The following is a 17442-nucleotide window of genomic DNA, read 5'->3' on the forward strand; positions in this document are numbered from 1 at the left end:
AACTATTTGATTTCCTAATTAGCGTAGGTTATTAATATTCATAAGTTGAAATTATGGGATGTAAGCCGGGACAGGCAGCAAGACGATCGTAATACGTACACCATATGGTATGTCAAGATTATATTTGATTTTCCGTAAGATATAGGCTTTTAATTTGTAACTTTTTATTTCTAGTGAACCTCGTAATTATAAATCTGTCTATTGTGAATGAAATAACTGAAGAACATCAAGATTATCGAGAATTAAAACGCTGATATAATCGACGAGCGTTTTGCGTTGTGTACCCATTACTGAATTAGATGTCCCCACTGAACGAAAGAAGATGTCCGCTACAATATAATCATAAAATCGTTTGCAATTCTCTCGGTTTGCCACATAAGAGAGACTGGGGACAACAACAAACAAAATGGTGGACAGTAGACGAGTTGGGGCTTTAAGCTTTGTATCAATCGTGCTGAGGCGAAAAAAACGTAAGCGACGTGCACAATCTGTCTGGGAAAAAGAATGGTTACTTCGAAGAACAAGTAAGGGGATTTATCAAGACGTTTTACGGAAATTAAGGGTTGAAGATCAGCAAAATTAGTTTTCATTAGGAAAAAAATTGAGAAACTAGAAACCTACAATATAATCATAATGAAACTTTCTAAATTATTGTCAGCAAGACAAAGGATAGTTTACATGCATAATTTCACCAAATATTTTGCAGTGTTTGTAGATAGTTTTCCAAACCTGTTTAGTTAAACCACTTTAAAACATGTTTAAGCCTTAAGGTGTAAATGGGGTACTTCCTTAAAACACCTGAATTCTTGAAGATTACTTCTTGATCCATCTTTTACTACATAAGAGATAGTTATTGCTATTGTTCTTGGCCTTAAATTTGTCCCAAGCCAGACGTTTTCTAAACCTTTGGGTGTTTTGCTTTTGAAACCTTCGGGTATCCCTCATTGTAGATGCACAGTAAGTGAGTGCGCTTAAGGTGCGGACACACAGTGCAACATTGCATGCAACATTGCACACAACAAATTTTTAACCAGGGTGACACAACAACAAAATCATGCAACATTGCTTGTGTCAGTGCGCTATGCCAAGAAATTAGGCCACCAATTAAACATTTGCTGCAAGCTGATTGGTTCGAAATTTCAAAATGTTGCATGCTATGTTGCAGCCATGATCACAAAGGAATTTGTTGCACACAATTGCAACAGTAGAGCTCGATTCAACTTCAGATTTGTTACATGCAATATTGTGTGCAACAGGTTTCAGGGGTAGACACGCTGCAACAGTCCTGTTGCTGCAACAGTCCTGTTGTGTGCAATGTTGCGTGCAATGCTACACCGTGTATCTTAAGCTTTACAATAGTAGGCACTAACCCTAAGAAACAATTATAGCACGATATAACACGCATTCTGATTGGTTAATGAACATCCACGAAACATGCATCTGAAAACCAATGCTTTACATTGATGTGATTGATGTTGTTCTTGATATAGTTCTTAATGTTGCAGTTGTTGATAATGTTGATGTAGACGTTGTCGCTGTTGGTGTTTTTGTTGTTGATTTCGATGTTATTGATGTTGTTAATGTTTAATATTATGTGGTTCTTGTTGATGATGTAGTTGTTTTTGCTTGATTTAGATGTTGTTGATTTAGATGTTACTGGCCTTGTCATGGATTTTGTTGATGAATGTATTTTTGTTGCTGTTGATGTATTTGGTGTTGTTGTAGTCATGTTGTCATTCTTCATTTTGTGTTGATGATGTTGTCGTTGATGATGTTGTTGCTATATATTGATGATGTTGTAGTTGCTTTTCATGTTGTTGTTCCAGTAAGTGTTGTTGCTGATATTGGATGTATATTGATGTTGTTTTTAACGTTGTCAGTGCTGTAGAAGTTGTTGAGGATGTTCTTGAAGTTTGGTGGCTGATGCTGTTTTGCTGATGTTGATGATGCTCTTGATGATCTTGATGTCTATGATCTTCATGTTGATACTGTTATTGATGTTGATATCAATGTGGATGATGTTGAGTTGTTTTTTTTTTTTTGTTATAAAATTGTTGTTAATGTTGTGGTTGTTGATATTCCAGCTGATCTGAGAGAAAAAGTTAGCTAATTAGAAAAAGAACAACTTTCAAAATTGAGGTGTCATTTTTCTTCTTCAAATTATGATTTTTGGGTCACCAAATGAAAAACAAAACATTCATAATACATGGGAGATAGCGAATAAGAAGTTGATAACAGTAACACAATGATAATAAAAAGTTTTATAATTTAATTGCGATGGTGGATAGTTTTGATTTTTTGCTGGTTAATTTTAACAGCCTTCGTGTCACTTCAGTTTTTTGTGGAGTCATTCCTGGTTGTTCTTGATGTATTGTCGTTGCTGCTTGTTTTTATTTCTGTTGATGTTCTTGTTTTTGATTTTAATTTTGTCATTGTCGTTGTTCATGTTCTTGTTTTTGATGTTGTTTATGTTGATGATGTTGATGTTGTTGTTTATGTCATTGCTATTGTTGTTGCTGTTGCGGTTGATACTGGGTTTTGTTTATGTTCTTATTTGCATTGATGTTGTTGATGTTGAAAATATCCTTTTGTTGTTCAATTTGTGGTTGTATCATCATGTACGGGAATTGTCAGGGGAATTCTTTTCAAATTCCACTCGTGTGTTTGGAAACCTATGACGTACTTTGTTAATCCGTACACGACGATAGTACCCAATTTGTTTGTTGTTATTGTTGCCTATGTTGTTGCTTTTAATGTTATATGTTGTTGTCCTTGAAGCTGTTATTTGCTGTTATTTGCTTGCTCATTTTTGATGTTGTCCAGTTACTCAGTAAACTAAGTTGCATAAATGGTTATTATTTTTTTCAGAGAAATCCAACTTATATATTCTTCCTTACTTTATTATTCAGTGAGTTAGTCAACTAAGTTGCATGAATGATTATGATTATAATAATTATTTTCAGAGAAATCCAGTTTATACCAATGAGATCTAGCTCTGATGCAGTGATTATAAGGTAAATCTGAAACAGTTGTGCTTAGTTGTTAGTCAGAAAATTTCCAAAACTGAGGTGTCACTTTTCCTCCTGAAATTATAATGATTTGCAGGCAACTAATAGAAGAAAACAACTTTGCTAATAAGAGGTTGATAAGAGTAACCATATTATTATGTTTTGGAATAGTGGACAGGTTTTTATATTTCGCTGGTCAATTTTCACAGGCTTCATGACACCTCAGTTTTTGCAACTCGCATATGAATTAAGTCTTTAAATAGTGAATAGTTGATTGTGAAAATATTTGTCATTTGAATGTCAGGATCTTTGAGATACGAAGGTTTATATTTTCAATATGTTAATGGCAACTTTTAATATTGAACGCTGGAGATTTTTTGAAAACAAATTTGTAAGAAGCTTTATGTGAGTCATGAGTAAAAGGGTGATGCTTTTAAAATACTGTATTCCAGAACAAGTGCAGTGTTGTATATTAAATGATCCTTTATGTTACGTCATAGTGAATTAACATATTGGGAATAAATATACCTTTGTATCTTAAAGACCCGACATTCAAATGACAAAATATTTTCACAATTAACTATCCACTATCTTAAAGAATCAATTCTGAAAATATTGTGCAAAGGCTTATAAGCACTTTAACAACAATGGCATTTAGAATTAAAAAACATATATGGTTTTTGCTCTAAAAGCAAACAATGGTTAATAATTTCCCATTAATGATAAACCACGTGAAGAAATAGAAAACACAATTGAAAACACAATGTTGAATTATGAGCAATATTGAGTTATGAGAATGTTTAAGATAATTCCCAAGCAGACTATTGTTTTTCTTTCTTAAGGACGTTGGCGAGCAAATGTTCCAACATCAAACTTTTTTTCATACAGTACTTTCATTGATAAAAGACATTGGTTAACTTGTATGAAAGAGCCAAAAAACGTTGAGGGTCACTGTTAATTGCTTGTTCTGGAGATAATTTGCATGATATTTAGCACTAATTTCTTTATGAACTATTGGAGACTGTGGACAAATTGAACTGGGTAAATAAAGAATCTAAAAGAAAATAAACTTCTAACGTTAAACTTTTTCTCCTAAAAATTGGCAAGAATGTGCAAAATAAGTAGATAAATATAGCAATAAATATAAATTAAGGTTTGTATGTTACTTTCGATTAAGTCAACATCTTGACTTCATCATCAGGCATTAGCAAAGTTAAAGTCTACTGATGACTTTCAGAGCAATTTTTTATGTGGTTAACGATGTAATGAGTTTGGTGGAAATATCTTATAAGCAGAGTTAGGCCTAGGGCAAACATCTAAATTTCCATGCACCAAACTCATTAAAAACAACGGATATCATCAGGTGATAATGAGGCTGCATTCTTTGATGTAATTAATTTTGGTGCATGGAAAGTTCGACGTTTGCCCTATAGGCCTTAAAGATCCTACAACAAACTTGTTTTCAACTATTTGCCACTGTTATAAAATAGTGAATTATAAAATTTCCCTTCAGTCTCAAATTAGCCATGTGTTATAGTGAGAAACCATTACCAGTAATTGGAGATTTAACATGCATGTTTTATGACTGCAACGCATTATGGTTTCAGCTTCGAATTCCTAGCCATTGTTTGTTTTTATCCCAAAAACCATCAGTGGCAAGCTTGTTCTTTTCAATCAATGGTTATTATAGTGGGAATTATGCAAAGCACCACACTCCAAAAACCATTTATGTACTTTCATGGAAAAGCCATTATGAGAAGTTGGAGAACCATGCATGTATTATGCAAAGTCATGCAAACACATCATGTTTTCAGCTTACCAATCATTAACATTTCTTAGTATAAAATCCATAAATGGGAAGTGTTCTGTTTTCCATTCATGTTTTTTGAATTGGAATTACTATAATTACCATTCTAAAAACCATTATGTTTTTTAGAAATGTTTTCCTGTGATATGGGTGTGTGTGCATGTGTGTGTGCGTGTGTGCGTGTGTGTGCGCGTGTGTACGTATGAGAATATATATATAGGAAATATATATATTTGTACTGTGGTGGTGAATGTATCAAATTGAGCTGATCCTCACAGTACGTATATGAAGCAACTTTATGCAGCTGCAAATTGAATGGGAGTCTTTAGTCTTGAAGGGGATTTGAACCATTGTCCTGGCTATTCCGGTGCCATGCTCTAATAACTGAGCTACCAAGTCTCATATGAGACGACAAGGACGCATAAGTTGGGTTTATCAGTCTTTTAAGCCTTTCAATTTGCAGCTGCATCTGTTGCTTCATATACTGAGGATCATCTCAATTTGGTAAAAATATATATATATCCTTCCTTACTTTGTTATTCAGAGACAGGATAATCACTGAGTTAGCGGTTGAGTTCAGTTTGAGTTGAGTTTGAGTTGAGTTTCCTAAATGATCATTGTCACATATTTTTTTGTATTTGTTTATTTTTTATTTCTTGTCTTTATTTACTTTGATATTTTTTAAACAAATTTAGTCGTTTACTGCTTCAAGTTAATTTTTCTCTGGTTCGAAAAAGTGAAAACCACTTCCGGCAGCCCGAAATAACTCATACATCCATATTATAATAATAAGCAATATAAGCAATAATAAGCAATAAGTTTGTTTATCAACAAACTCATTCTGATGATGATACACATTATATTAAGAGGAAATGTTTTTTTCAATAATAAGCAAAAAAAGCGCTAAAAACTAGACTTTCGGATGAGTTTTGATCCCAATTTTCGATTTTGGTTAACACTCAAAACCTTTTTAAAACACTTATATAAACTGATGTAATAGAGTGCAAACAATTAATCCGTGAAACACTAATTAGTAAATAGTACAAAACATTGCTAATTAAACAATGGAATTTGCAAGAAATTGTGCTATATTTTAGTATTACTAAAGTTTCACGGTTATATTGTTTACACTCTATGAGAAAATGCCTGTTTGAAGCGGTATTTTCACTATTGTACAAAGATGGTTTGTTGCATTTGTGTTAGAATGTTGCTTTGTCAGGCTTTTTCATAGGAAATATACGGGAAATAAGCAAATGAAGGCCTAAACATCATTTTCGAATAATTTTTTGGCCCGGGTTTCAACACTTTGATTCCACTTTCATCGGTTATCTCCACTTCCAATCAAGTTAAGCTTTCTGAAAAACAAGATTTTAGCCTTGTACAACAGCCTTTTTTCAAGAAAATAGTTTTTGGCGCTCACTGCTTGAATACGAGAAGAATTCTCTCTTAACTTGTTTTTAATATTTTTAACTCGATCTACCTACCAAGAGACATATCGGTAAGACTTCCGGTTGAACTACGTACGTACCGGTAGGTCACACTGCTTGCTTGTTACTCTACATTGTGAACATGTCCAAAAGGTTCACGAGAAGAACACGAACCATATTTATGATGGTAATATAACATAATGATGTGGTGCTCATAATAACGCTTTTCACATTCGCCTCAATGCTTTTACAATGTGTGTTATGTATGTGCGGGATCCCTGTATTTGTAGCATTGGGCTTCCTGTGCCAACCAAGATGGCGTATTGTTTAAGATGTCTTTCTGCAATTATAACTGCAGGTTTTCAATGATTTTAAGCTTTAAATTCCGAAAATATCGCTGAAAACCAGCTCACACTTGCTTCAAAATAAGGTGAGATTACCATATAATAAAGATGTGGGGTGATGGCCAAACGAACGACAACTCTTGTAAGACAATTGTTTGATAAAAAGACTTATGTGAAGTGGAATGGTAAACATTCGGCGATTTCTCAATTTAAAGCATATTTTGAACGGAAAATGGAACTAGAAGTATTTTCTAGACCAGGTAAAAGCCTCCCATCGCGCAACTCAAACTCAACTCAACCGTTAGCTCAGCAAATAGCCAAATGCCTGTTATTCAGTGAGTTAGTTAACTAAAAAGTTGCATGAATGATTATGATTATGATTATTCTTTCAGAGAAATCCAGTTTATACCAAGGAGATCTCTGATGCAGTGATTATAAGGTAAATCCGAAACAGCTGTGCTTAGTTGTCAGTCAGAAAATTTCCATAACTGAGGTGGACAGGTTTTTATTTTTCGCTGGTCAATTTTCACAGGCTTCATGACACCTCAGTTTTGTAATGATGTCATTCTTACGTCACCAATTCAGATCTGCTTGTTGTTCTTGACGTATTGTTGTTGCTGCTTAAATGTTCTTACATGTTTTTATTTCTGTTGATGTTCTTGTTTTTGATTTTGTCATTGTTGTTGTTCATGTTCTTGTTTTTTGATGTTGTTTATGTTTATGTTGTTGTTGATGTTATTGTTGATGTTGTTTATGTCATTGCTATTGTTGCTGCTGTTGCGGTTGATACTGGGTTTTATGTTTTTGTTCTTTTTGACGTTGATATTGTGGATGTTGAAAATCTCTTTTCGTTCGTTTTGTTGTTGTTGTTGTTGCTTATGTTGTTGCTCAGTTGATGTATGTTTTTGTCTTTGAAGCTGTCGAAGTGTTTGCTAATGATACTGTAATTGATGATGTTGTTACAATCTTGTCACTGTTTTTTTGTCAATGTTGTTTATGATGTTGTTGCTGATGTTGCTCTTGGTGTTCTTGTTATTATGTTGTTGACGTTGAAATTGTCGATTTTGTTGTTTTTGATTTTCTAAGATGTTTCTTTTATTGATGATGTTGCTAAAAATGTTGTTAAAGTTGATTATGTTGTTTTTATCTGACTGTTCATGTTCAGACTGTTCATGTCGCTGTTGATGTCATGGAAGTTGTTGAAGTTGTCAATGCTGTTGTTTTTGATTTTCTTAAATGCTGTTGGCCGTTATTGAAGTTTTTGTTCTTAGATGTTACTGCTATTGATTATGTCGTTATTAATGTTGTTTTTGACTTCGTTGAAGATATTGATGTTGTCAAAATTGTTGATGTTGTCATGTTTGTTTTATTGTTTTTGATGTTGTTGATGTTGTTCTTGTTGTTGCTGGTGTTAAGGTTGAGTTAGATTATGGTTGCTGTTGTTATCGTTATTGATTTTGCTGTTGTCGTTACCGTTTATATTGGGTATGATGTAATTGTTGCTGATGATGTTGACGTTGTTGATGTTATATTGACGTTGTCAATGTCATTTTTTTATGTTCTTGATTTTGATAATCTTGATTTTGTTTGTTGTTGTTGCTTTCGTTGCTGAAGGTGAGATTGTTATTGTCAACTGTTATATATAATACAAACAAGTATATCAAAAGTATATCAGACACGGCAAGATATCTTTCTTAATATTATTTTCAGAAAGGCCTGGTGATAGGCAACCCGAAAAAAATATCAGGGATGATATCCCATAATTTTTGATATGCTTTTGATATACTTGTATAAATATTGGAAGCGGCCATAATTTTTGCAAATGGCTGTATATGTAGTATGCATTTATTCATTTATACAAATATCTTATGAGATGAATAATACAAAATAACCATTTTCAACGCTTAAAACCAATTGAATTATAATCTGTACAATCTAATAGACAAGAAAAAAAATATTTTGACAGTCATTAAAATGAAACAAACAATAGATAAAGCGATCTTTCTGTTTTGCATATCATTATATATACTGCATAAATTAGATGTTTGTATAAATGTATACTACAACGTTTCTGCAATCGAGTGTGTATATATTATATATATAATAATATACACAGCGATATGCAGAAATTCTGATCATTTTGTACAATGCACAAGTATATCAAAAGCGTATCAGAAATTATGGGATATCATCCCTGATATTTTTTTCGGGTTTGCCCGTCTGTAGGACTTTCTGAAAAAAATATCATACATGGTATCCCATAATCTCTAACATACTTTTGATATAATTTCGTGTATACACTCAATTGCAAAATCGTTGTCGGGTTCAGAAACATAAAACATAGGTGAGACCGAAATGGCACATGGCAAGTATGTTAGATGCATGCTGTGACCGGCGACCTGTGGCATCATCCACTGTTTTTAATACGCGCTTGGCATTCTAAACTGCCTGAGTGGATTGCGCAAGCGAATAAATTATGATATAATTATGTCATTTCCCATGCGTCATTTCGGTCTCAGATTCTATGTTCTATGTTTCTGAACTTGACAACGATTCTTCAATTCAGTGTATACAAAAGGATTATAATTTCTGCATATCGCTGTACAGGCATTTGCAAAAATTATATAAATATATATATATATAGGTAATGTTCACAATATGAGCAGCCGTGTTGTATCAACTATACAGTCACGAGCCGGAGGCGAGTGATTGTCTGGCCAATACAAGACGGACGCAAATGTTGTAAACAACTTGTGAAATGAATAATTCATAACTCCTTTGGGACATTTTGAATTCATATGCTAATTAGATACAACCACTAGTGCTGTATCGGGACAGTGTACATCCACCAGTGGTTATATCTAATTAGCATTTTCATTGTAAGGTTTGTATCGGGTTTACATGATATTCATGTGACCTGATTTCTAAAGCTGTATTGGCTTAGGCCCTCATTAATTATTCATGAATTTTACAAATATATATAGTTAACTATATATAAGTAACTGGACAACATCAAAGTTAGTGATTTAGTTACCTAAGTTTCATGAATGATTGTAATTATTATAATTATTATTTTCACAGAAATCCAGTCTATGCCAAAGAGATCTCTGATGCAGTGATTATAAGGTAAATCTGAAACAGTTGTGCTTAGTTGTTAGCCAGAAAATTTTCAAAACTGAGGTGTCCCTTTTCCCCCTGAAATTATTGATTTGCAGGCAACTAATAGAAGAAAACAACATTGCTAATAAGAGGTTGATAGGAGTAACACAATAATTAATGAGTTATATATTCTTATTTATTGGAATGGTGACAGGTGTCATGACAGGTTTTTATTTTTCGTTGGTAAATTTTTACAGGCTTCGTGACACTTCAGTTTTGCAGTGGCATCATTTCTATACATATTAACTATTTCAGATCAGCTAGTTGTTCATGATGTTATTGTTGTTGCTGCTGATCCTCCGCTGATGTTATTGTTCTTGTTTCTGTTGATCTTCTTGTTTTTGATTGTGACAGAGTCAAAAGACACTATTTTGGACAGTAATTATTTAGACATAAATCTATATTTTTAATTAGGAATGCCTCGTGTACACATAGGAATGTAATTCTTTAGTTAACTGTTTGCGTGGAAAATGCGTAAGCAAGAAATAATTTCCGTACGTAATTACATTACAGTGAGTCATGCCTAGGTTTGGCGCTTGTTTACGTAAGTTCGTGTTTGGGACATCCTGTTTGCGCCTAGGGCGTGCAACATTGCATAGGATGTGTAAGGTCTTAAGAATGCAGGTTTTTCCATAAAAATAGGCCCAAACTAAGCTTAAATCAGTGTAGTAAAAGTTCTTGAAGACGTTGCACATATCAAGACAAGGAATTCTCTACGATGTAAAGGTATGAATCTTTGAAGCCTTTTACACTTATACCTAGGATAGATTTAGGACAAATCTATGTTAATATCGTTAACTAGTCGTTATATTTTATAGCTTAGATTTTCTACATATTTGTTAAGCATTCGTTTCATGTTGTAGTAATTCTAGTCGCATTAGCGCGTAATTTAGTACAAAGTTATTCACGCAGTAGTAATTTAGTAATCACGCTGAGTGTATCTTGTCTTTTAAACTCTTTAAAACGTTTACTATAGGATCGCTACCGCCTTACTCGCTTGTTTAACCTTTTTACTACGATAAATAGCCTTAACTGCGGGATAAAAGACCTTTTCTTTCCAACCTTTAATTTGTTCGCTACTTAAACTCTACACTCAAGGTCATTGTCGCGACCGCGTGTTCAGTAAACCGTGTAATTCTTAGTTTGTCATAAACAAAGGTTAAAATACTTACCTAAAGCCATAGTTAACCTCTAGTCAATTTTTCCTATTGCTTTTTCCATTGGTTTAGTTCATCTTAAACGGTTTACCGACTTGTACATTAAACTTTGCAACCTAGTAATTTTCACTCGCGTATTGTAAACACTGCTAATCAGTATGCAATATTCAAATTACCTGTGACGTAATTTACGTATTTCCGTTTCTATTTATATCTAGCAAAACTGTATTTTATTCATAACTTTTTAGCTATTTAGATAAGCTACAAATTTATTTTATCTCATTGTAAATATTTTTCTTGTTTTCATTAGAGATATCCTGTAATCTCGTTCCCGTTTTTTTCCCATGTATTGTAAAGTTGTGTGAATTTTTCAATAAATTCTTTTGTCAAAACCACTTGCAATCTGATTCATAGCTGAGCGCCTTGCCGCCGGTTACATTTTTGGTGTCAGAAGTGGGATTGCAAGAAAGTTGACATTAGTAGTTATTGATTATTTACAAACGGGAACGAGATTGAAATCATGGCGGAAGAAGCTGTGGCTGCACTCACAGAGCAATTGGCTGCACTCAAGGCACAGCTGGATGGCATGCAGGCTGAAGGAGGACCCCCTGCCCAACCTGTTCCTGCACCAGTGGTACAAGTGACAGTGCCAAGGGAGAAGAAGCTGAGAAAGTATGCTGGTGGCAGAGACGACAAGGTGCTTGAAGACTGGATAGCGGATGCACAGAGGTCTGTGGCTGCCCAGAAGTTAACTTCTCAAGAGGCGGTGGATTTCCTGTACCATAGCTTAGAAGGAGCGGCTCGAGATGAAGTTCGACTAAGGCCTGCGGATGACTGGACAGACCCGGAGGGTTTCTTCAGGATTCTGAGAGACGTCTTCGGAGAGAAGCTCACCAAGACCCAGCTTCTCCAGAGGTTTTTCGCCAGAAAACAAGGTGACAGGGAGCCCATCCAGGACTTTGCCCATGCCCTGATGTCGATGGCGGAGCACATAACCAGAGTACACGTAGGAGCCCTGGAAAACAAGGACCAGAACCTCAGAGACACATTCGTTGAGAACTTGCGTGACAACCTGTTGCGCAGGGATCTCAAGCGCTATATCAGAGAACATCCCGAGAAGACCTTCAACGAGGTGAGGCAAGAGGCCTATCGTAGCTCGGAAGACACAGATAGAGGAGCACATCGCCATGCAGCGGCCAAGGAGGTGTTGGTGGAGAGCAACCAAGTAAATGCCATCCAAGAGCTTACAGCAGGACAGAAGGCCCTGGTGGAGAGGCTCATGCAGCAACAAAAATTGCTGGATGGGCAGCAGAAGCTGCTAACCCAACTTACCATGAAGTTCGCGAGCCCATCACCACCACGAGGTCCCCCACGTGGTCCGAGGAGATGTTACAACTGCCACGAGCTTGGACATCTTCGGCCGAACTGCCCAAAGCCCCTGAAAGACAAGGCACCAGCAGCACCACAGAAGGAGTCAAACTCCAGCTCTCCACGGCAGTGAGCCACGCCGTGGAGAGGAACTGTAGTGGCTCTAATTCTCTTTTTCAGAACGAAAAGTTTGTCGGGACAAGTCCCACAGTGGTGGCGAGGATTGGCGGAGTACCTGTGAAAAGCTTAGTGGATACGGGCTCCATGGTTACCCTCATCACCGAGTCGTTCTACAGGGAAAAGCTACAGCCAACCCTAGGAGACCTACACCCTGAAACAAGATTACTGCAGCTGCGAGGAGCTAACGGTTTGGACATCCCTTACATTGGATATATCGTCGCTACAGTAGAGATCGGAGGAGTGGTGGTCCCTGGGTGCGGCATCTTCATCACGAAGGACACAGCAGCCACTACAGTAATGCAGAGGAGGGTACCTGGCCTACTGGGAACCAACGTTCTTGGGCAGGTGCCCCAATACCAACAGATCCTGCAAGATGAAGAGAAGAAGAGTAAACGTAAAACTGGGTTCGTGAAAGTAGCCGGCTCAGACAAAGTCTGGGTCCCTGCTTTCACAGAATCTGATATCTTGGTCACAGGCCCATCATGGGGCACTGATGCTGTGATCGAACCCCTTGGTGTACCAGTAGAAGGAAACCTCACCGTGGCCAGTACTCTCGTGGATACTACCAAGACGTGTTACTATGTCAGAGTTGCCAACCAGACGGCAAAGGACATATGGCTAAAGCCGAGGACGCGGATTGGAATTGTGCGAGAGGGAGAGATGGTCAAGAGAGGAGAGCAGTTGGAGTTCCTACACGAGAATAACATGGTGACAGTGTGCTGTAACCTTAGTGCTGACCCTCAGATGCCACCCCAACGGGAAGCTGTGGGCAAAGTACGTTGGCAAAGGATACAGACACCCCCTCACGGGATTACCCTGGAACATTTCCCCGGAACGGAACTTCAGAGGGAGAAAGCTCTCCAGATGTTCGAAAGAAATGAAGAGGTGTTCGCTTCATGTAAGGAGGACCTTGGCTGTACAAAGACAACATATCATCGCATCTACACAGACGATGATGTGCCTGTCACAGAGCGTTACAGAAGGATTCCTCCAAACCAATACCAGGAGGTGCAACAGCATCTACAAGACTTGCTAGAAAAAGGAGTGATATGTCCAAGTGAGAGTAACTATGCCTCCCCAATAGTGCTTGTACGAAAGAAGTCTGGAGCCTTGAGGATGTGCGTCGACTACCGGAAGCTGAACCAGAAAACCAAGCGTGATCAGTACCCCCTACCAAGGATAGAGGAATCACTGGAGGCACTGCGTGGCGCAAAGTACTTTTCCACCATAGATCTGGCATCAGCCTACAATCAAGTTGAAGTCCATCCTGATGATCAGCACAAGACTGCGTTCACAACGCCCATGGGTTTGTTTCAGTACACTCGGATGCCGTTTGGACTACAGAATGCCCCAGCGACCTTCCAAAGGTTGATGCAAGGAGTCTTCCGAGAGGACATACTTCGCACCCTGATGGTCTACCTGGACGACATCATAGTCTTCTCATCCACCATTGAAGAACATCTTGAGCGGTTGGAAACGGTATTCAGTAAGCTGAAGCATCATGGATTAAAGGTTGAACCAACCAAGTGTCAACTCTTCAGAGATCGGGTGTCCTACCTGGGGCACGTGGTCTCTGCTGACGGTGTCGAGACAGACCCTGAAAAGACAAAGACAGTTAACGAGTGGCCAGTCCCCCAGACAGTGCGCGATGTGCGATCATTCCTTGGTTTCGCGTCATACTACAGAAGATTTGTCCCCAAGTTCGCTCAAATGGCAGGCCCGCTGCACAAGTTAGTTGCTGAGCTCGGGAGCGGAGGAAGTAACAAGACCACCCGGAAGCAGATTGGCGTACTGTGGACAGAAGAGTGCCAAAAGAGCTTCAACAAGTTAAAGAATCTACTAACCTCAGCACCAGTGCTGGCCTACCCGGACTACACCAAGCCCTTCATCCTAGAGACGGATGCGTCCAACGAAGGATTGGGAGCCGTGCTGTCCCAAGAACAGGACGGAAGAGTCAAAGTGATCGCTTATGCCAGCCGAGGCCTGAGAGGTGGAGAGCGAAACATGGAGAACTACTCATCGAGGAAGCTGGAACTACTAGCCTTGAAGTGGGCTGTATGTGAGAAGTTCAGGGAGTACCTGCTGGGATCGAAGTTTGTCGTCTACACAGACAACAACCCGCTGACATACCTACAGTCAAAGAGTAAGCTGAAAGCTGTGGAGCAGAGGTGGGCTGCAGAGTTAGCAAACTTCAACTTCACCATCAAGTATCGCCCTGGACGTCACAATCAGAATGCAGATGCTCTAAGTCGCATCAACCGAGATGAAGAACCAACCACAGTTGAAGTAAGAAGCACCCTAGCCTACTCTACCAATACTACAGACCTACCAGAAGAAGTACGTCAACACTTGATGGTATCAGCAGCGTTCATAAGCAACACAGAGACAAGTGCACTGGAGGAGCAAGCAACCTCATTCCCAACCATACCTCTCACAGAGATCCAACGACTACAGCAGGAGGACCCATGTATCAGTCGTCTCCTCCACTACCGAAACCTTGGACGTCGGCCAAGTAAAAGGCAAAGCCAACAAGAGACAAGGGATACAAGGAAGTTGCTTAGTCACTGGAACAGGATCGAGGAAAGCCATGGAATTCTCTACCGCCGTACAGGAGTCGGACAAGGAAGAGAGCTGCGGTTACTGCTACTCCCCACATCAATGAAATCACAAGTACTGAAGGGTGCGCACGATCAATGTGGACACCAAGGACAAGACAGGACAGAACAGCTCTTGAGGAAAAGATGTTGGTGGCCCGGTATGCAAGGAGATGTGAAGCAATGGATCTCAAATTGTGAAAGATGTGTCATTGCCAAAGGATCCTACCTTCCAGTCAAGACGCCGATGGGCAGCCTACTAGCTACTAGGCCATTGGAAGTGCTAGCGATGGATTTTACCTTGCTTGAGCCTGCAACAGATGGAAGAGAAAATGTCCTCGTGTTAACAGATGTGTTCACAAAGTTTACAATTGCTGTACCTACCCGTGATCAGAAAGCTACAACCGTAGTCAAGACCCTGATTAAAGAATGGTTCCTTGTGTATGGAATCCCCCAAAGAATACACTCTGACCAAGGCAAGTCATTTGAGGCAGAACTAGTCAAGGAGTTGTGTGCAGTGTATGGAATTAAGAAGTCAAGGACAACCCCCTATCATCCTCAAGGAAATGGGCAGTGCGAAAGATTCAACCGTACACTACATGAGCTTCTAAGAACTCTACCAGCAGAAAAGAAAAGAAGGTGGCCTGAACACCTGAAAGAGTTATGTTACGCCTATAATGCTACGCCACATGCAACGACTGGATACTCACCCTTTTACCTGATGTTTGGTCGAGATGCCAAGCTACCTTTGGACATTCTACTTCCTGATGATGACAGACAAGTGACAGTAGACAACCAGCAATGGATTACCAAGCACCAGACTCGTCTACGAGAAGCTTATACCACTGTGACACAAAACTTGAAGGAAGCTGCTACCATCAGAAAGAAGATCCATGACCAGAAGGGCAGAGCACTGGCCGAACCACTACAAGTTGGAGAGCGAGTACTCCTTCGCAACCGTAAAGTCAGAGGAAGGGAACAAGATTCAAGATAAATGGGACAACCAAGTGTACAAAATCGTCGAACGAAGAGACAACAATACATATGTCGTTGAAAGAGCTGATGGACATGGAGGAGATAAAGTTGTTAGTCAAGGAGAAATGCAAGTGTGTCCAAGACCAATGCTGGAGATACGAGGACGACACAGGCAAGCTGACAGGTCTAGACAAACATGTACTGCATCGCCAGAATCATCGGATGAAGAAGATGACATTGGAGGAATGACAATCACCTTTCAACCAATGACAGAACCAGCTGAACCTGATGATGATGATGATAGTGACGATGCGTCTGAGGAAGAACTGGCTGCACCTGTACTCCGACGTTCCACAAGGACAACGGCAGGCCAACACAGCAACCTCTATAATCTTCCAAGATCCGCACTTCAGCACTGACGAGTCCACCTGCGTATCATTGTTCCTGAATTTGCTCGAGGACGAAGCAAACAAAAAGGAGGGGCAAGTGTGACAGAGTCAAAAGACACTATTTTGGACAGTAATTATTTAGTCATAAATCTATATTTTTAATTAGGAATGCCTCGTGTACACATAGGAATGTAATTCTTTAGTTAACTGTTTGCGTGGAAAATGCGTAAGCAAGAAATAATTTCCGTACGTAATTACATTACAGTGAGTCATGCCTAGGTTTGGCGCTTGTTTACGTAAGTTCGTGTTTGGGACATCCTGTTTGCGCCTAGGGCGTGCAACATTGCATAGGATGTGTAAGGTCTTAAGAATGCAGGTTTTTCCATAAAAATAGGCCCAAACTAAGCTTAAATCAGTGTAGTAAAAGTTCTTGAAGACGTTGCACATATCAAGACAAGGAATTCTCTACGATGTAAAGAGATATCCTGTAATCTCGTTCCCGTTTTTTTTCATGTATTGTAAAGTTGTGTGAATTTTTCAATAAATTCTTTTGTCAAAACCACTTGCAATCTGATTCATAGCTGAGCGCCTTAGTTAGCTATTTAAGTTAGATAGTAAGCTAGATAGTTATGAAGATAGCTGGCATATAGTAAAATAGTTACTCAAGATAGGTAATAAGTTACAAAGTTAATAGTAGGTTAGTTAGCTAGTTTGTTAATTAACTAAATAGTTTGTTAGTGGGTTATGTAAAAAGTAAGTTAGATAGATAGTTAGTTAGTTGTATAATTAGCAAGTTACCTGGTTAAAGTTAGATAGAAGAACTGTAAGTTATAAGTTTCTTAGTTAAATAGTAAGTTTGTTAGTTAGGTTTAGTCAGGTAGTAAGTTGGTTATAGTGTTAGTTATATAAATAGTAAGTTTAAGTTAGAAAGATAGTTACTTAATTAGATATATAGTTCGTGAAATACTTAAGATAAATATTTACTAAGCTAGTTTGTAAATTTAAGATAATTAGATAGATAATTACTAAATGGC

The 17442-nt window shown here is 38.1% G+C and overlaps 2 long non-coding RNA genes across 2 annotated transcripts; both read right to left on the reverse strand.

Moving 5' to 3' along the window:
* Positions 1-140: 140 nt before the first annotated feature.
* Positions 141-6596, reverse strand: LOC116292728 (uncharacterized). The gene is made up of 2 exons (XR_004196700.2): positions 6300-6596; positions 141-2089 (listed from the first exon to the last, which is right to left on the reverse strand). It is a non-coding gene; the product is annotated as an uncharacterized LOC116292728 (long non-coding RNA).
* A 3531-nt stretch (positions 6597-10127) lies between these two features.
* LOC148911957 (uncharacterized) lies at positions 10128-11203 on the reverse strand. The gene is made up of 2 exons (XR_016119470.1): positions 10918-11203; positions 10128-10503 (listed from the first exon to the last, which is right to left on the reverse strand). It is a non-coding gene; the product is annotated as an uncharacterized LOC148911957 (long non-coding RNA).
* Positions 11204-17442: the final 6239 nt, after the last annotated feature.

Source organism: Actinia tenebrosa, unplaced genomic scaffold (assembly GCF_029948245.1).
Source record: "Actinia tenebrosa isolate PJP-AT-01 unplaced genomic scaffold, QUT_ActTen_1.0 PGA_scaffold12__29_contigs__length_12842862, whole genome shotgun sequence".
NCBI lineage: Eukaryota > Metazoa > Cnidaria > Anthozoa > Actiniaria > Actiniidae > Actinia > Actinia tenebrosa.